At 43.5% G+C, this 21,806-nt stretch overlaps 1 protein-coding gene across 1 annotated transcript in view; it reads right to left on the bottom strand.

The window, feature by feature from the left end:
* Positions 1-17,388, bottom strand: part of LOC106610223 (endothelin receptor type B) — a 41,920-nt gene extending 24,532 nt beyond the window's left edge. The window contains exon 1 of the mRNA XM_045716583.1: positions 17,224-17,388. The gene's annotated coding sequence lies outside the window, so the exon portion shown is untranslated. The remainder of the gene's footprint in view (positions 1-17,223) is intronic.
* Between the last annotated feature and the right edge of the window lie 4,418 nt (positions 17,389-21,806).

Below are 21,806 nucleotides of genomic sequence, written 5' to 3'. Positions count from 1 at the left end.
ACAGTTCTCCCAATACCGTAACATCTGGCTGATCAGCACTGATTGCCGTGGTTCAAGGGGATATGCATATCTAAGGCCGATTAGCCCCTGGCATTAAACTGACCTTTGACCTTCATAATTGTGGTCCTGAGTAGGCCTGAGGGTCACAGCATGCTTAAGGGCCCACCTGCCTTAACACTGCCTGTACACTTAAGAGGTCAGTACTCTGACCGCCACAACATCAACACGCAACCCAGGGTACTCACACAGCTGTGCTTTAAAGTTTTAGTAGATATAAGCCATGGCAGTTGAAAGTAGTTCATTAATCAAAAATATAACATTTTCCCGATAAGCTCACTAGCTAAATTACTGTTTTGGTATTATCCCACTATATGAAACTGAATTAAAATGATGAAAGGTATGACCCTAATTTTGTGTGGTCATAAAGATGCACTTATGTGTCTATTTAAGTGATAATGCCAGAGAAGCCGGTGTTTGGAGGATATGTTGGCAGGGTGTTGTCAGGCCTGAGACGAAGAAGAGTACATCCTCCAAACACCGGCTTCAAGGGCATCATCACTTTTTTTTACAATGGGTTACCAACATATTTAAATAATGACTGACATATTGTATTTTCATTTAAAAAAATTCTCATACTATTTCATCCTTCCAGGAGATATAGTCCCAACACAAATCTAGGTTTCCTACCCAAGCCGGCTGGTCGTTCGTTCTATCAGTTCGGCTTTGTTCTGTGTCTATGGACGTGACCCAGTCGTTCATTCAAAATGTTCTATTGCCCTACTGGCTGGCAACGTTCTTATCCCTTGCTTGCCAGCTTGCCAACTACGGCTAACTTTACAGTCACGTCAAACAGTGCAGCCAGAATAACAACAATGTAGCTGAATTTGCATTTGTTCAAGCTGTGTTCCAGTGACATTTATTTGGATACATCCATAACAATGAGCTAATAATGCGCGATTTCACCTGGCATAGAAAATGTGCTCTCTCGTCAGGACACTGTTGTTCAGAGGAGCTAGCCAACAACACAGCTAACACAGTCACTTCATCCTGAAGTTGGAAAGACTGCAAACTAGCTGCATTTAATTTCGTTTTACCTGTTTTCTATTGACATTTCTTTGTAAACTCAGCAAAAAAAGAAACGTCCTCTCACTGTCAACTGCGTTTATTTTCAGCAAACTTAACATGTGTAAATATTTGTATGAACATAAAATTCAATAACTGAGAAACTGAACAAGTTCCACAGACATGTGACTAACAGAAATGGAATAATGTGTCCCTGAACAAAGGGGGGGTCAAAATCAAAAACAGTCAGTATCTGGTGTGGCCACCAGCTGCATTAAGTACTGGAGTGCATCTCCTCATGGACTACACCAGATTTGCCAGTTCTTGCTGTGAGATGTTACCCCACTCTTCCACCAAGGCACCTGCAAGTTCCCGGACATTTCTGGGGGGAATGGCCCTAACCTTCACCCTCCGATCCAACAGGTCCCAGACGTGCTCAATGGGATTGAGATCCGGGCTCTTTGCTGGCCATGGCAGAACACTGACATTCCTGTCTTGCAGGAAATCATGCACAGAACGAGTAGTATGGCTGGTGGCATTGTCATGCTGGAGGGTCATGTCAGGATGAGCCTGCAGGAAGGGTACCACATAAGGCAGGAGGATGTCTTCCCTGTAACGCACAGCGTTGAAATTGCCTGCAATGACAACAAGCTCAGTCCGATGATGCTGTGACACACCGCCCCAGACCATGACGGACCCTCCACCTCCAAATCGATCCCACTCCAGAGTACAGGCCTCAGTGTAACGCTCATTCCTTTGACGATAAATGCGGATCTGACCATCACCCCTGGTGAGACAAAACCACGACTTGTCAGTGAAGAGCACTTTTTGCCAGTCCTGTCTGGTCCAGTGACGGTGGGTTTGTGCCCATAGGTGACATTGTCTCTGGTGATGTCTGGTGAGGACCTGCCTTACAACAGGCCTACAAGCCCTCAGTCCAGCCTCTCTCAGCCTATTGAGGACAGTCTGAGCACTGATGGAGGGATTGTGCGTTCCTGGTGTAACTCGGGCAGATGTTGTTGTCATCCCGTACCTGTCCCGCAGGTGTGATGTTCGGAAGTACCGATCCTGTGCAGGTGTTGTGACACGTGGTCTGCCACTGCGAGGACGATCAGCTGTCCGTCCTGTCTCCCTGTAGCGCTGTCTTAGGCGTCTCACAGTACGGACATTGCAATTTATTGCCCTGGCCACATCTGCAGTCCTCATGCCTCCTTGCAGCATGCCTAAGGCACGTTCACGCAGATAAGCAGGGCCCCTGGGCATCTTTCTGTTGGTGTTTTTCAGAGTCAGTAGAAAGGCCTCTTTAGTGTCCTAAGTTTTCATAACTGTGACCTTAATTGCCTACCGTCTGTGAGCTGTTAGTGTCTTAACGACCGTTCCACAGGTGCATGTTCATTAATTGTTTATGCTTCATTGAACAAATCAAATCAAATGTTATTTGTCACATACACATGGTTAGCAGATGTTAATGCGAGTGTAGCGAAATGCTTGTGCTTCTAGTTCCGACCATGCAGTAATATCTAACAAGTAATCTAACCTAACAATTTCACAACAACTATGAATAAGAATATGTACATATAAATATATGGATGAGCGATGGCCTAACGGCATAGGCAAGATGCAGTAGATGGTATAGAGTACAGTATTTACATATGAGATGAGTAATGTAGGGTATGTAAACATTATATAAAGTGCCATTGTTTGAAGTGGCTAGTGATACATTTATTACATCAATTTTTCATTATTAAAGTGGCTAGAGATGAGTCAGTATGTTGGCAGCAGCCACTCAATGTTAGTTATGGCTGTTTAACAGTCTGTTTTTTAGTCTCTCGGTCCCTGCTTTGATGTACCTGTACTGACCTCGCCTTCTGGATGATAGCGGGGTGAACAGGCAGTGGTTCGGGTGGTTGTTGTCCTTGATGATCTTTTTGGCATTCCTGTGACATAGGGTGGTGTAGGTGTCCTGGAGGGCAGGTAGTTTGCCCCCGGTGATGCGTTGTGCAGACCTCACTACCCTCTGGAGAGCCTTATGGTTGGGAGCCTTATGGCATGGGAAACAGTGGTTAAACCCGTTACAATGAAGATCTGTGAAGTTATTTGGATTTTTACGAATTATCTTTGAAAGACAGGGTCCTGAAAAAGGGACATTTCTTTTTTTGCTGAGTTTATACATCCATAAAAATGATGCCGATTCATGATTTCGACTGGCTAAGAATAGCTGCCTGCCTGTCTGTCTCGTTCCGACACCCGACTCCTACACGTTCATTACTATGGGACAGCTGGAGATCAAATTTCAATATGGAAACAATATTAGATAGACAGCAAGGTTTATACAAATCTGGGCACTATTTAAAACCAATCTAAAAGAAATCATAGCTTTAGCCGGTGGTAACTTATGGAATAGACACCGGCTGGAATGCGGTTTTAACCAATCAGCGTCCAGGATTAGACCCACCCGTTATATAAACCCTGGCAGCTGAATCTATTCTGACACACAATGAATTGCATTCTCCATTGTTTAACTTTGTGAAGGATTGGGGAGTTACAGTTAAGTGTTGTGACAGAACAGTACTGCCCATTTGCTGGTCAGATGCCAGTATCTTCTCAACAGTTTGGTGGTTGCCTTTAGGATATGAGTAATCTGCCGTATAGACTGTGCCAGTACCCAGTCTTACCATCGGAGTCCATCAGTGTCTGGGTTGGAGGGAGTAATGCAGACTAAACCCTGTTATATCCAGTGGTTTCCTGTGTTAAGGGATCAAAGGGTAGGAAATGGGCATGGCATGCACAGCCAAGCCTACAACGGGCAGAGCTACACAGCTGACCTGGGTTCAAATATTATTTGAAATCTTTCAAATACTTTAGCTAAGCTCGATTGAGCTTACCTGTTGCAATGGAACCAATTGAAAAGCCCCAAAAGTGCATGCACACCCTGCCCAACTGGCACTCCAGGCAGGCTTAAACAAATGCTGAAACTCTTTGAAAGATTTGAAATAGTATTTGAACCCAGGTCTGCTACACAGTACCACAGTCATGGAGATGTGGGTTGTTGACCCTAGATTTGGTGCTGCTGTTTTAATCGTTGCGTTCTTATTGTTGGGTGTTTCCTTCCAGAAGCCTGCCAATAGGTCTGTTGGGGTCGCCTGGTTGTTTCAGATTGACGGAGAAGTGCACTGAACTTGACCTGTCCCACTCTAGTATTTCAAGACAATTCAAGACTTGAAGAATGTTGAAATGTTGAGGCCAGTTTTTGTTGTTTATGGGAATTTGTGTGACACCGTGGAGGACAACACAGTATGTCATGTGGGGAAGAGAGAGAACTGGTGAAACACGCACGAAAACCCAGACCAAAACCTCAGTTTTCCCCACATCCTGAGAGGAAGTTAAGGACAGTGCCATTTGGCAAGACAAAAGAAAAAGCAAAGAGATGAAGAACAGATATTATAAGATCATAAGACTAGAATTTCCTGGATTTATGAGAACAAAACAGAGCTGCAGTCTCACCACTGTACTCACATGTCAAGCTCAAACTGGCACGAGGAACCCAAGTTCACATGAACTTAAACAGCTTTGTGACCACAATTACATATGGGGGAGTTCTGGGCTGTGATAACGCGGTTAGATGCCATTTTGCAGCACGCTGCATCATGTCATGACTCATGCTCGTGTAAATCTCACAAAGATATGTACGTATGACATTCAACTTGTTCAACCCTGGAGGCGACCCTTCACACATACGCACGCCAACACACACACACACGCACGATCCTGGAGGCTCCTCTCCTCTCCTAGTTTACAATGGGATAGAGCAAGAGCAGGCTCGGCGATTGAGCTTTTTAATTGTGTAAATAGCATTTATGTATATCCACACAGTGTCATGACTCAATAATATACAGTCTGGTTCAGTCAGTGATGACTCAGGCAACCAGATGTCTCCTGGCGGATGGTTTAGATCATCGGACGATGGTTGGTTCACATGGAACAAACTCCAGACATACAGAGAGCGAGAGAGAGAGAGAGAGTGAGAGAGACGGAGACTGGGAGACAGAGCTAGAGAGAGAAAGGCAGAGAAAGGCAGAGAAAGAGAGAGAGCACAGAAACTGTCTTCCTCACAGAACCACGTGCTGAGGAAGTCCTCATCGTTTCCTGTGGTTGTTTACACCAACGTGTCCTGGCGGAACAGAGCACGTCTACTATGCAAGCGAGGACAAATATTATGTTTTAGCTATCCAAACGTGTTTGATCACATGACATTGTGAAAAGAAGATAGAGGCTTACTTTAGTGAAGTTGTGATGTATCGACTAAGGTTTCAGCATCCCAAATGGCACCCTATTCCATATGTTGTACACTACTTCTACTGTCTACGTGACTAAGGAAAAGGGCCATGTTCAAAACCTAGTACACTATATAGGGAATAGGGTGCCATTTGAGATTCACACCAACTCTTTCTACAGGCTACTGTTCCTTGTCAATGTACTACATAGGGAATAGGGTGCCATTTGGGATGCAGCCTAACTATTTCTACAGGGCTACGTGACTGAGTAAATGGTCCCCTAGGGAACTAGTGAACTGTGGCTTGGGAAAGTGAAATATACAGTATATACCAGAGTCTAAAGAGATCCTAAATGACACTCCCTTTACAGCGGAAGTCATCCATTTTTGGATGGATGGTCAGTCCTTGGGTCAGTCTTTGGGTCAGTCCTTGGGTCAGCCCTTGGGTCAGTCCTTGGGTCCATAGCTGTGTTGTTTTTTTAAATCCAGGATTGCTCCTTTAACCACAGATGTTACGGATACAGGTATCCTGTGTGTGTGTTTCTTTTCTCTCCTTCTCCCCTCACAGGTGACAATCATCATTCCCCAATCAGTCATCAATCAGTCACCAATCAGTCCACGAACAGAAGACACCTGCTCCTCTTCCCACACCCAATCACATCCCTTTCCCTTGGTTTAAAACCCCAGTCAGTTGTTTTCTCTGGAGCTCAATCTCTCTGTGTAAATGCAATCTCTCTGTGTAAATGCAATCTCTCTGTGTTCAATCGCTCTCAATCACGCTCTCTTTCTCTATTGATCTCTCTTTTGTATTGCTCCTACATGTCCCATTTGTCCGGTTATCCTGTGAGTTTTGTTGTTTGTTTGGTGGGAAAAGGGGGGTACCAAGACAAGTCGCCCATGTGCATACACTACCCGTAGGTAACCCTTGTCTAAATACCCTAGTTAGAACTGGGCGGACCACCCACTGGATTGTTGGTTAGTTAGCTAGCTGTTCTTGACGTAGGCTAGTCTAGCTTAGGGGTGTTTTAGATTATTGTTTCTTTGCTTGGGTCCAACTCAGCCCCTTTTCTCACACCCCTTTACCGTGTGTTTAAAAATAAACATTTAGTGTTTGACGGTAACTTTCAGTTGTCTGTGGTTTTTGGTTCTCACTGTTCCTTTTCACTATTATACTTTGCATGAGTTATGTTACGGGTCTCATTTCCATCCCCCCTAGACTGCAGGGCCAAAGGGATTCGTAACATAAGAGCATTCTAGCCCCAGCAGTTATGTCAGCTTTCTAAGCACGACATGCTAGATGAAGAGGAAAAAACTGTGTGGGAACTTGTGAAGATATGCAACACAGTTTAGATGAGAGATTAAAATGTATATGTTGCTGGAAATGAAAATATACATGTTATAAAACTTGTCTATTTAGCCATTGAACTACTGTTCCTCACATAACATTTCCCACTGGGGTCATCGGAAAAGAAATACATCATGAGAAGCGTAACAGAAAGTAACTATGTTAATGTGGATTGGTAGGTGGCTTCTAATGTTCAGTATTAAAGCACGAGAGTGGCTGTGAACATGCTATCGTGTAAAAGGAAGAAAAATTGTGACTGAAATATTTCTGCGTAACACACTTCTTTTTAATGTAAATGAATGATTTCGATGGGAGATTTGTGCATCAGTTTGAGGTAAGCATGCATCTCCAGCCAGGACTCACGTTACATCGGTTAAGTGATGTATTTCTATAACCTGGGCAGCCTCTTCTATTACATAGGAATATTAAACCTAATTATATTATATTCATAATGAGTTAACAATATCAACAAATCTATTGACTGACTCCAAGCTTTCATATAATAGAGTTATTCAATACAATGCATAACGTTGTCTGGGAGATGTATGTTTTAATTGGACACGGTCCCTGTCAAATAAACGTCATAAAATAAAAAACGATGGGTCATATGAACCCGTGGCTTAAAGCTGGGATCTTTAATAGTGAAACAGCTGTGTCCATTTGGGATATTACAACAAAGAAGTTACTGCAAACAACAAACACCGTTTTTTCCCCCAGCATAGCCCCTGCATGCGCGATAAAACAGCACAATATGTACAGCTTTTTTTTTTGCTACCAACGCTCCTCAGCTACTACGGAAAATGTAGTGTCGTTACCACCCAACATGCTGTTCGGGTTCACTGAGGTCATTATCCATGGAACAGCATGAGAGAGGGGACGTCCTGCTGTTAGCGACCCTCTGAGGAGAGTAGATTACATGCACCAGTATAGAGGATCACCCCACAGCCATACCTCCACCTGGAAGCATAGCCCCAGTAGCCTTGCTAATGATCCAGCCCCTTGCTGGCTCCATGGTCAAAGGGGGAGTCATTAAAAGTGCTAATAACCTGGGGGATAGTCCTCAACCACCACGACACCAGGATGTTGTTAGTGCCTAAGGCCCTTGTTTGTCAAATCGTGTCAAGGCATTTCTTCTAACAGTTAATACAACCGTGTAGAAAAAAACCCTTGGTACGTGCGCTTCAATTTGCTCATCTACCTTTTTGCTTTCATTGATGGGCGATGTCACAAATCCCAATGTAACAATCTGATTGATGCCAAACAACACCTTTATAATAACGTAGCCTACTGTACAGCGTGCTTATAATTATTCTATGCTAGTGTCAACTCCACCATGTGTTAAGAGTTAAGTGCCTACACTCAGATTAGGATCAGAGTAGCCTACATACCAGTGCTGCATAGAGGATAGTGTTTAGGTTGGACACTGTCCAATCCAGTACAAGTCTCCTGGCTTTACCAGTGGCTGAACTGAACAGACATTTCAACAAACCGCAAAACCACCGTAAATATCGACAAATATGCATGAAAGAGGAAAATATACTGTTCTGTAGATATTTACTGGTCCCTATGGTAGTTTTGATTCAACATGAAACCGTTGATCTGTCTGCGAGGCAGTATAAAGTTCTATATAAAGTGATCAACAGCTACACATAGAGGTCAACTGGATTCATATACCTTGTATTTATAGTCAGAGTGTGGCAGAGGGCACAATGAGAAATGGCTCTATGACAGAATTATGCAATTGCCTTGTCTTGGGCAGTCTGTGTGGACGGCTGCTGGTGTGTGATTTAGTCTGGTACATATTTCCCAATATTGTGCACTACTTTTGATGAGGAACCATAGGGCTCTGGTCAAAAATAATGCACTACAGTGCTATTTTGGACCCACCCTTGTCTTGGGCAGTCTGTCTGGGCGAGTGGACGGCTGCCGGTGTGTGATTTGACAAGTCATTGACTGTTCTCTCTGCTACCGCATGGCAAGCGGTACCGATGCTCCAAATCTGGAACCAACAGGACCCTGAACAGATTCTACTCCCAAGCCATAACACTGCTAAATAGTTAGTCCGTGTAGCTATTGGTTAACTATTTAAGAATCTGCCTTAACCCTTTTTGCACTTTATTCCAGTTATATGTACGTCTACCTCAATTACCTCGTACCCCTGCATATTGACTGGTACTGGTACCCCGTGTATAGAGCAAGGTTATCTCTACTCATTGTGTATCTATTATTACTTTTATTATTACGGGTTTTACTTTTCTATTATTTCCCTATTTTCGTTCTCTCTGTATTGTTGGGCCCGTAAGTAAGCACCTCACTGTTAGTGCACACCTGTTGTTTACGAAGCATATGACAAATAAAATGTGATTTGATTTTAGAGTGACGTTTTACTGAGGAATGATCAGGCCTATTCTACTTCCTGTGTGTGTTGTTGAAAGGGGCTCCACCGTCATCTTTCACCCCGAGAAACGTGTTTCTGCTGGGAACCTCAGAACTCAATATTAGCTCAGGGAATTCAGTACAGAAGGGAGCTCTCTGGGAAATGTACTTCTCCTGGCGGATGACATTTCCTAAGAAGCCCTACATTGTCAAGCTGCACTGTAACATAGTCCGATGATAATGACAAAGTGTTGTTTTAGGACCAGACAGAGAATGGCCACTTACTGCAACTTGATACTCTAATAATATGTTCCATCGACTTCCAAGGTGCATGAACACCATGGTAGCCAGAGTAGGAGGTGGCCTGTAGTGTTTAGGTAAGGAAGAGTAGCCTGCGCCTCAGTCTTATAAAATGAAAGAGTACAAGAGGACTTGTCTCTAGTCTCTATTTTGCGCTTATTCTCCACACCCCTTACGGTGTTTCAGACGGCCCCCTTTCTTTGTCGACCCAATTAATTGACGGAGAGGGTCTCTTCAGAGGCGTCTTGTCACGTTCTCTTTGGAGTCGTGCGCCCGGTAGGACTGTATTCCTCCGTCCCCATAACAATGGTACAATGAGGAGTTCTGTCATCACAAAGACCTCTCAGACCAAATCCTGTTACGGGTCTGATGCAAAGCATAGGAACTACAGCCAGTCAGTGTGTCCTTAAATAATAAATAAAGGGCCTGTTATTCAGGAAACAAGCCTAGACCTCCAGCCTCTTTGAAATGGGAGACCACCTAGAAACCTTTCCATGCTACTCAGCCTTGACTACTCAGGCCTCTGGGGCGAGGCACAGGGCCTAAATTACTGTGTACCCAATGTCCGAACGAGGCCCAAATCCCAATTTCTCTGCTTTGTTTTTCCAAGGGGCTGATTTTTCCGAGGTCCCAGTGAGAACATGCGGTCCCATGAAACACATCCAAGAAAAACAGCAGACCCTGACCTGTGGGGATTGCCCGAGCTAGGTTTCCAAATCCTCAGAGATCTCATGGGATGGACCCGGGAGCCAGGATGATTTAATTACACAAAGACAACATCACGTGTCACCGGGGGTTACGGGCAGTCGCCTTTATGGGGCTAGAGGGCCAGGGGAGAGGGGGTCGATGTTCACAGCTGATGTACCCATACTTTGCTTACCTGGCCCCATGGCCTGGGTTGATTGGCTCGATGTAATCAGCTACATTGACACACAGGACGGTATTGCTTTCATCTGTCTCCTAATTACAGTACTGAAGGGGTGTGTTGCACCAGGGGAGGGAAAGACGGGAATTGCAGGAGGAATGGACTTGGACAAAGAGAGAGTGTGTGTTGTTGTGTGTGTGTCCATGCCTTTGTGTGTGTGTGTGTGTCTTGTGTGGACGCCCTCCCATCCCACTGGTGTGTGTTTACAGGACACGGTGTTGTTTCTCACGAACAGAAGAGTCCAGATGAGATCAGAGCTGGTTTTGATCTGGATAAAATGGTCCAGATGAGATCAGAGCTGGTTTTGATCTGGATAAAAGCTCCTCTCTTTACGAGGCCTGTGTTCCCTCAGCTCTGAGTCCCCATAGCTCAGAGGCAAATGTGGCTTTAGTTCCTATGTATGTGAAGAGTCGATGACAATGTGTCTGAGATCAACCAACAGGCTCACCCTTCCTTATGAGTAAGAGCCTTTGTCGGCTTCATGGGATATGTTTCAAATGTAATCCTTTAGCTATGACATCACATATTTAACCCTCATGCATTTATTGTTGTATTATTCCAATGTTGAGCAATGTTCTGGTTCAGAAGCCGAAAGTATTACCCAAGTAGGAGCTTATGGGAACTTAACATACACCGATTGACAAAACCTTCCTAATATTTTGTCACGGTTGTGTCAAGCTGTCTGGATGTCCTTTAGGTGGTGGACCATTATTGATACACACGGGGAAACTGTAGAGTGTGAAAACCACAGCAGCGTTGCAGTTCTTGACACAAACCGGTGCTCCTACCATTTGGCATTTGGTATTTTATTAGGATTCCCATTAGCTGTTGCGAAAGCAGCAGATACTCTTCCTGGGGTCCTCACAAAACATGAAACATTACATGATACAGAACATTAATATACAAGAACAGCTCAAGGACAAAACTATATCAATCAAAAAATACTTAAAAAGAGGCACACGTAGCCTACATATCAATACCAAAAACATACACACAAACTATCTAGGTCAAATAGGGGAGAGGCGTTGTGCTGGGAGGTGTTGCTTTATCTGTTTTTTTAAACCAGGTTTGCTGTTTATTTGAGCAATATGAGATGGAACGGAGTTCCATGCAATAATGGCTCTATATAATACTGTTCGCTGTCTTGAATTTGGGGACTGTGAGTGTGAAAAGACCCCTGGTGTCATGTCTGGTGGGTAAGTGTGTGTGTCAGAGCTGTGTGTAAGTTGACTACGCAAACAATTTGGGATTTTCAACATATGAATCAATTTTAGAATAATGCTGTAACGTAACAAAACGTGTATAAAATCAAGGGGTCTGAATACTTTCCGAATGCACTATAAATACTATGCATGCCAGTCTCTCTTGGCTTAGAGTTGAGGAGAGACTAACTGCATCACTTCTTTTTATAAGAAACATTAAAATATTTTTATACATTTTTTTGCAAGTTTATTAAAAATAAAAAAACTGAAATCACATTTACATAAGTATTCAGACACTTTACTCAGTACTTTGTTGAAACACCTTTACCAGCGATTACAGTCTTGAGTCTTGGGTATGACGCTACAAGGATCTCTCCATACTTTGCTCCGTTAATCTTTCCCTTGATCCTGACTAGTCTCCCAGTCCCTGCCGCTGAAAAACATCCCCACACCATGATGCTGCCACCACCATGCTTCACCGTAGGGATGGTACCAGGTTTCCTCCAGATGTGACACTTGGCATTCAGGCCAAAGAGTTCCATCTTGGTTTCATCAGACCAGAAAATCTTGTTTCTCATGGTCTGAGAGTCCTTTAGGTGCCTTTTGGCAAACTCCAAGCGGGCTGTCATGTGCCATTTACTGTGGTCTGGCTTCTGTCTAGCCACTCTACCATAAAGGCCTGATTGATGGAGTACTGCAGAGACGGTTGCCCTTCTGGAAGTTTCTCCCATCTCCACAGAGGAACTCTGGAGCTCTGTCAGTGACCATCGGGTTCTTGGTCACCTCCCCGACCAAGGCCCTTCTCCACCGATTGCTCAGTTTGGCTGGGCGGCCAGCTCTAGGAAAAGTCTTGGTGGTTCCAAACTTCTTCCATTTAAGAATGATGGAGGCCACTGTGTTCTTGGGACCTTCAATGCTGCAGAAATGTTTGGTACTCTTCCCGAGATCTGTGTCTCGACACAATCCTGTCTCAGAGCTCTACGGACAATTCCTTCTACATCATGGCTTGTTTTTTTCTATGACCTGCACTGTCAACTGTGGGACCTTATTTAAACAGATGTGTGCCTTTCCAAATCATGTCCAATCAATTAAATTTTACCACAGGTTGTCTCTAATCAAGTTGTAGAAACATCTGAAGGATGATCAATGGAAACAGGATGCACCTGAGCAAATTTCGAGTCTCATAGCAAAGGTTCTGAATATTTATGTAAATAAGGTATTTCTGTTATTTATATTTAATACATTTGCAAACATTTCTAAAAACCTGTTTATGCTTCATCATTATGGGCTATTGTGTGCAGATTTATGATGATTTTTATTTATTTAAACAATTTTAGAATAAAGCTGTAAAACGTAACAATATGTGTCAGACGGTGGGTAACAGGTGCAGTGAATCAGGCGCAGGAGAGCAGAAATGAGTGTACAGCGTATTTCATTCCACGACAGCACCAGTATACAGACAATACTCAAGGTGCGGAGAAATACTGGTCACTCGAAAATAACGGGCGTAAATACATAACCCGGCAAACATAACCAGCCAACAAGTACCACAATGAAGAATCAATAAACACGCACACTAACATGTGGGACACAGAGGGTTAAATAATGAACATGTAATTGGGGAGTAGAAACCAGGTGTGTAGAAAACAAAGACAAAACAAATGGAAAATGAAAAGTGGATCGACGATGGCTAGAAGACCGGTGACGTTGCCCGCCGAACGCTGCCCAAACAAGGAGAGGAACCGACTTTGGCGGAAGTCGTGACAATATGTGGAAAAAGTCAAGGGGTCTGAATACTTTCCGAATGCACTCTATATCAGCCCTTTGATTACAATGAAGAGCAAAACGTGCCACTCTGTTCTGGGCCAGCTGCAGCCTAACTAGGTCTTTCGTTGCAGCACTCGACCACACGACTGGATAATAATCAAGTTAAGACAAAACTAGATCATGCAGGACTTACTTTTTGGAATGTGGTGTCAAAAAAGCAGAGCGTGTCTTTATTACGGACAGACCTCTCCCCATATTTACAACTATTGAATCTATATGTTTTGATCATGATAGTTTACAATCTAAGGTAACGCCAAGTAATTTAGTATCCTCAACTTGTTCAACAGCCACACCATTCATTACCAGATTCAGCTGAGGTCTAGAACTTAGGGAATAATTTGTACCAAATGCAATGCTTTTAGTTTTAGAGATGTTCAGGACCAGTTTATTACTGGCCACCCATTCCAAAACACACTGCAACTCTTTGTTAAGGGTTTCAGTGACTTCATTAGCTGTGGTTGCAGATGTGTATATGGTTGAATCATGGACACACATGCTTTGTTTAATGCCAGTGGCAGGTCATTGGTAAAAATAGAAAAGAGTAGAGGGCCTAGAGGGCTGCCCTGCACTACACCACACTTTACATGTTTGACATTAGAGAAGCTTCCAGTTTGAGTTATATTAGATAGATAGCTCTGAATCCACGACATGGCAGAGGTTAAAAGGTCATAACGCTTTTTTTTTACCCTGCTCAAAGGCACTTAAATCTTTTGTCTTGCCCATTAATCCTCTGAATGACACACATACACAATCCATGTCTCAATTGTCTCAAGGCTTAAAAATCCTTCTTTAACCTGTCTCCTCCCCTTCATCTACAGTGATTTGAAGTGGATTTAACAAGTGACATCAATAAGGGATTATAGCTTTCACCTGGATTCACCATGTCAGTCTGTCAGGAAAAGAGTTCTTAAGGTTTTGTGCACTCAGTGTCATTTAATGTTTGAAAAACTTGTGTCCCGTAAACAAATCATAAACTTAACCCTAAACCTAATCCTAACTCCTAAACTTAACCCTAACCCTAACCCTTAAGCCTAAAATGTATTTCCATTCAAATTATTATTATATTTTCCCTACCCCCTAACTCAAAGCCTAACCTTAACTCCTAACCTTAAACCTAACCCTAATTTCTAAACCTAAACCTAACCCTTGAGTCTAAAATAGCCTTTGTCCTTGTGGGGACCTTGCTAATGTCCTCACGAATTAAAATGTTCCTTATTTTACTATCCTTGTTGGGACCTTGGGGGATTTCCAGTACCCACAAGGATAGTATTATTTTTTTAAAGGATAGTAATACAAGCACACACACACACACACACACACACACACACACACACACACACACACACACACACACACACACACACACACACACACACACACACTGTCCAGACAAGACAGAGGTCATGCTAAAGGTATGTACAGAGAGATATAGAGCTCAGTCAGGGTCAATCCCCACTTTAAAGCCAAAATAACAAACTACGGCAGAAATATGAATAATTTACACCGAGGCTGTTAGTGTGTAAACTGTGTGGTTTAGCATTATCTGTGTGCTAACGCTTCCCTCTAACAGCTCTGTTTACGGGATTTGGACATAAAGTCATAAATAATGGGTCTTTGATGGGTGTGTAATCTATCTTGTTTCGCTACTCCACCCGATAACTGCTCCTATCGCCCCAATTTCCATTATCCTAAACCCTCATGAAGTTCGTACAAATACATTATGAACATCTAAAAGGGCACTTTTACTAAGTATTTGATGTATTCCCTCAATTACATTTGACTTCCATTACTCCTTTCATCAAGCCAAACCTTTCTAACAGGAAACACGGCGTGACCCTTGTAATTGCAAACAAGCAACGGGGGGGATGTCGTTAAAAAAAGAGTTGGCCATTTTACATCAATTTTACAGCCAAATTATTCAGCTATACGCCAAAACATTATCAGAAAGAAAAGTTGTTCAGACGTAGCTAAGTGAATTATAATGTCTAATGCTTGGACGCTAAGATAGTAAACGTACAGATTTATACGACTGCCATGATATACAAAGAGGTCACAAACCAAGACAGATAATGACATAGAAGACTGTTAGACAGCAGTACGGCTGACTACAGTGACTCAAGTGAAAGCGTTGATTTGGATAAGAGCAGCGTTCTGGCGTCCATGTTGAATATCATCCAACACAAACAACTGGAACATTGTTCAGGGATTAATCATCATTAATGAAGTTACAACCAAAACATTCTGACATCCAGATATAAATTAAATATTGGAAAGTGCAATGAGTGCAGTGAGCGATTCTGTCTTTGAGACTATTGGCTAGAACACAGAAGTGAAAATATAGAATGATGCGAATAATGGTTTGGAAGACATGTTGCTTTTCTGTAAGATAATAATAAATGGCTGTCCTGGATGTACAGAATGAAGTGCCAATAATTGACCTTTTCCAAACATTAAGAACACATTCATCATTTTTAAACAGTGCGATAGTAGTTTATGTAATTTCGTCGCAGAAATGTTTTACTTTGATTCCAGTGTTAGGAGTGATTTTCTTCCCAGGGCTTGTTAACAGACAAACTGATACAGCTCGAAAAGGCAGTTTATTATTAAAAACAATTACAACTAATTTCATCTCTTATCGTTTTTTATCTTAATGCCTTTTGTTTTCTTTTTCATTTAATGGTGTATGATCACGGACATGTAACCTGGGCCGGCTTCAAAAGTACCCTTACCATTCTACAGATGGTAACACTTAATCGGTAACAGAATAAAACGCTTGATGACTACGGTTGAAACTGTTCCCAGGGAGGGTGAACTTGGCAGGAAAGAGTTCCCCTGTCGTAGAAACAACATCTAACCATCAAATAGCACAAGGAAGTAAACAGTGCTTTAATAGGGAGTAAGGGAATATAAATATACATCTGAGGAAGCATTAAAGGTTTGAACTGAGTTATAAAGATAATATTGGACATTTCTCTGATGTTCTTTTATGAATCCTTAATCAAATCATTGGCTTCGAGTAACCGTATTTGTATGGATTCATGCAAATATTCAGAGGATATGTTAACTGCTCTCGTTGATGATCGCGTTTCAGCTTTATATTGCTTATTTACCTTGCTTAGTAGGAGGTTCCAGTGTATAGGATTCCAGTGTATAGGAGTTTTCAACAAATCCCAGAACTCTAGGCTTATGAAAACATCATCCTAAAACCCTAAATCCGTAAAATAATCAAACGGTATAGCCAGATATTACAACACACACATACCTCTCTAAAAAGGAGTGAGGGAAGGGTGGAAGGAGGAGACACAACCTGGAATCCATTATCTCTAGATTGTGGAAGCCCTCGCCCCTTGCCCCTCGCCTCCCATCCCAACCCCCTCGGAGGGGTACGTACGTAAGCAGGCTACCGATGAGGTCCCCACTCCATGAGGGCTAGCATAAGCCATTGGCCACAGGGCTTGTATGTCTCATCAAACATACATGGAAAATGATAACATTGCAATATATAGTAATTACTCAATATAACAGGCTATCAATTCAGCCATTGTGAAGATGGCAATGCATCACCCCTTTACGTGTTTCACTTGTGTCTATAATTTATTAATGTATTATTATGAAAGACTGGTGAGCTGAGATTTGAGTTGGAACACATTTTAAGTTGTTATCCATCTCTTCCAGTCTCATCAGATATGAACAGCTATATATGATGACCTCATAATGGAGAGTACAAAATAAGAACACTTCAGGAAATACTACAATCTAGCACAGTTGTCTTTGTGTTGACATCAGTGTTTACAAAAGCAACATGGGAACATGAGTTGTCCTTACTGGCATATCTATTACAATGGAATGAGCACTGAGGAAATGGTCGAACATTTTAGACATTGAAAACTTTTAAAGTAGTATAAATTCCTACCTTCTGTGGTTTCCTTTCTCTTTACCACTCTCACAAACTTTAACCTTACAGTCTTGTTGTGGTATGCAGTAACTGACTGATTGTCAGTTAGCTACTTTATTGTCCAACGGTGAGTGTTGCTACCTCTAAAATTCCCGTTCAGATTTACAAGGATGTCTTGACAGAGTGGCTGGAGACGAGCATGTGAAAAGCTTAACCTTTTGTAAGGTTGAGACGTTTCTTTAGTCTCTGGCTCCTGGCCTAGATGTGCAATGTTCTGAATGCATTTTGGGGGAGCGCAATGAATTCTTGGACTGTTATTAGTCTGAAAATGATAAGGAAACAGATAAAATGTTACTATGACATACTCAAATACTTGATTATATCAAATTATTTTAAACAATGTTTCAAAAGAAAAATGTCGTTTTCTGGGCTAGCCTAGACGTTGTATTTGTATTGTTTTAACATTTTAGGATGAAATTGTACATAACATATTGATGTTAGATCTTAGTTTGTATGTTTTTGGTCTTTATGGTCATTCACCACTTCCACACATCCAACACATTCTCAGGTTTTAGACACTGTATGATGGGCAAATCTCCACTAGATGTCATGGTTGCTTGGTTTTCAAAAATGTACTTTCATATATATCAAGAGAAATCAACCAAAGTTACAGATTTCTGCTTGTTAAAAGAAACAGTAGGTAGAGAAAGATGGGAAGATGACTGCTAGAATGTCCTGACCTAAAGAGTCATTTTAACATCTCTGTTTCTTTTAACATCTCTGTTTGTTTGGGTCAAACTGATGCAATGTGTACAGTGGTGATATATGGTTTTTATAATATGTTGCTTTACATATGCATAGCACGTACCCTTTTTGTAAATCTTCTGTGGATAAGATCTACAGTTAATTAAAATGTTTATCTGTCTTTTATCATTGCATTTGTTATGATGATAATCATAGATATTTTATGATGATGGTTTTATGAGGCTATTGGACTAGAAAATAAAATATTGGAAACAGAACCTCAATAAGCTCAATTATTAAAAACATATTTACAAACACACAAACAATGAACAATCTGGATCCAACAAAGAAAACAAAGAGGTCCAAATAAGTAAAACATTTTAAACATTCCACGGAATAGTTCATATTGTAACGTTCGTCAAAAGGAGTCGACCAAGGTGCAGCGCGGAATATGTTCATCTTGTGATTTATTTACTCAGAACACGATAAAAAGTGATGAACAAAGAAAATACGACCGTCACGTTCTGTAGGCACACAAAGCAATACAAAAATAAGATCCCACAAACACAGGTGGAAAAAAGGCTGCCTAAGTATGGTTCCTAATTAGAGACAACGATAGACAGCTGCCTCTGGTTAGGAACCATACTCGGCCCAACACAAAGAAAGACAAAACATAGAATGCCCACCCCATACCCTGACCTAACCACATAGGGAAACAAACCCTCTCTCTCAGGTCAAGGCGTGACAGTACCCCCCCCCCAAAGGTGCGGACTCCCGGCCGCAAACCTGAACCTATAGGGGAGGGTCCGGGTGGGCATCTATACTTGGCGGTGGCTCTGGTTCGGGGCGTAGCCCCCACACCGCCCGCTGATCCCCCCGCTTCTGTGTCGCCGGAGGAACCAGACCGTGGATCAGGAGGCTTTGAACTGCCGACCGCCACTGAAGACTCCGGGCTGCGGACCGTCGCTGAAGACTCCGGGCTGTGGACCGTCGCTGGAGGCTCCGGACTGGGGAGCGTCGCTGGAGGCTCCGGACTGGGGAGCGTCGCTGGAGGCTCCGGACTGGGGAGCGTCGCTGGAGGCTCCGGACTGGGGAGCGTTGCTGGAGGCTCCGGACTGGGGACCGTCGCTGCAGGCTCCGTGCCATGGATCGTCACTACTGGTTCCGCGCCATGGATCATCCCTGGAGGCTTTGTGCCATGGATCATCACTGGAGGCTCCAGGCCATGGATTATCACTGGAGGCTCCGGGCCATGGATCATCCCTACAGGCTCCGGGCCATGGATCATCACTGGAGGCTTCGTGACATGGATCATCCCTACAGGCTCCGGGCCATGGATCATCACTGGAGGCTTCGTGCCATGGATTGTCACTACAGGCTCCGGGCCATGGATCATCACTGGAGGCTTCGTGCCATGGATTATCACTGGAGGCTTCGGACCATTGATCATCACTGGAGGCTTCCTACGTGGAGCTGGAACCAGTCTCACCGGACTGGGGAGACGCACAGGAGACTGGGTGCACAGAGCAGGCACAGGGCACACTGGGCCGTGGAGGCGCACCGGAGGTCTGGAGCTCAGGGCTGGCACACCCCGTCCTGGCTGGATGGTCACTGTAGCCCAGCACAGGCGGGGCGCTGGTACAGGACGAACTGTGCTGCGCTGGTGAATGGGGGGGGGGGGGGGTACCGTGCGTAGAGCAGGCGCAGGATAACCTGGGCCGTAGAGACGCACTGGAGACCAGATATGCTGAGCCGGCGCACTTCTTCCTGGCTGACGGCCAACTCTAGCACGGCAACGGTGAGGAGCTTGCACCGAGCGCACCGGGCTGTGAGTGCGCACTGGCGACACAGTGCGCATCACCGCATAACACGGTGCTTGCTCGGTCACTCGCTCTCCATGGTAAGCACGGGGAGTTGGCTCAGGTCTTAAAACCGCCTTAGCCAATCTACCCGTGTGCCCCCCAAAAAATGTTTTTGCCGCTGCCTCTCGGCCTCCTGTTGCTTGCCTAGCCGTTCTTCCTAGTATCGCCGTTCCGTCTTCGCTGCCTCTATCTCCTCCGGTGGGCGGCGATACTCTCCCGGCCTTGTCCAAGGTCCTGCCCCATCCAGGATCTCCACCCAGGTCCAGTCATCCTGCCCACACTGCTTGGTCTTTTTGTGGTGGGATCTTCTGTAATGATCGTCAAAAGGAGTCGACCAAGGTGCAGCGTGGAATATGTTCATCTTGTGATTTATTTACTCAGAACACGATAAAAAGTGACGAACAAAGAAAATACGACCGTCATGTTCTGTAGGCACACAAAGCAATACAAAAATAAGATCCCACAAACACAGGTGGAAAAAAGGCTGCCTAAGTATGGTTCCAATCAGAGACAACGATAGACAGCTGCCTCTGGTTAGGAACCATACTCGGCCCAACACAAAGAAATACAAAACATAGAATGCCCACCCCACACCCTGACCTAACCACATAGAGAAACAAACCCTCTCTCTCAGGTCAGGGCGTGACACATATGATGTCTCTGCTTCTAACTGTACTTTCTGGATGCTGTCGCAACACACAATCATCAATCATTTACAGTGGTGTGTCGACCAATATCCTGTATTAACTAAGATAGCAAAATCAACCCATTACATTTTTAGTCACTCTCTGTGCAGTCAGAACAATTGGAGAGTATCACTCACTTTCCACTCTCTCTCCCTCTCCCCCACTTTTCTCTCTCTTTCTCCTAACCCTTCTCTCTATGCCTCCCCCTCTCCAAACCAACCTCTCCACCCCCACTCGCCATCTTTCCAATTCAACACTCAAGTCAGAGAGACAGATGCCTCTCTCTGGAAACTTCTGAGGAGGTATATACGAAGTGGAAGTGATGAAAGCCACAAGAAGCCGGGTCCCACTGCAGCAAGGTCTCGGCTCTTTGCTCTCGCCTGCCGGCGAGTGCAAGCTCCCCTCATTTAGAAGAAGCACAGTACATCCTGGAACCCGGGTTCCTCTTCTTTTTTAATTAAAACCCGTGTGGATTCGCCTCCCTCAGACCCCAGTAGAGAGAGAGAGGGGTTGTAAGTGGGGAAAAACTTCCAAGTTGTTCCACTTGACAGGTATATTTAAGTTCACCCAATTTGACCAGATGGATCATGTATTTTGTATAAGGAGTTATTATATGGCGGTGGTGGATGGGTGGGGGGGGGTGGGGGGGGGACATATATATATCAAACAAATGGAGGGAAGCATAGAGTGGGAAAGAGAAAAAAGGGAGCATGGGGAGAAGGTGGGGATGAGGGAGCAGAGATCAACAAGCACGGAGGAGGAGGAAACGGCGTGGAGATCCTTCTGGGTGATCTTAGATCTTAGAGAGGAGCATCGTCAAGAATTCATCCGCTAAGAGCGGCTGTCTCCGGTCTTTAGCTGGCGTTAGATAAGATGTTTGAAAGACTTAATTGTAAATATTAATAAACATAGCTAATTATGCTTAACTGAAAAATGGATTAGTGTGAACGTCTGTAGATGAATGGCGGCGTCCCATAGAGAGGATACTACTAATAGGTTGTATGGTTCATTTATTGGTTCCTTACTCATCAACAGCATCAAAACATGGGACAAACAAACATGACATAGTCAACTGATCAAAACAGTTGGACATGAAGATGTTTTGAATAATTCTTTATATTGAACGTGTCTTTGGGAGGAAACGGTGTATGTTCACTCGTCATTTGAAAATATGTTCTTCATCCAAAATAAAACTTTTCAAAGAGTTGCGTACTCACTACATGAACACCAATTTGAGACATTGAAAATAATGCATAGGCCTACTACACAATAAACTGAACAAAAATATAAACGCAACATGTAAAGTGTT

Source organism: Salmo salar, chromosome ssa04 (genome assembly GCF_905237065.1).
Source record: "Salmo salar chromosome ssa04, Ssal_v3.1, whole genome shotgun sequence".
In the NCBI taxonomy this organism is placed as follows: domain Eukaryota; kingdom Metazoa; phylum Chordata; class Actinopteri; order Salmoniformes; family Salmonidae; genus Salmo; species Salmo salar.
This window is presented reverse-complemented; position numbering and strand designations above follow the sequence as displayed.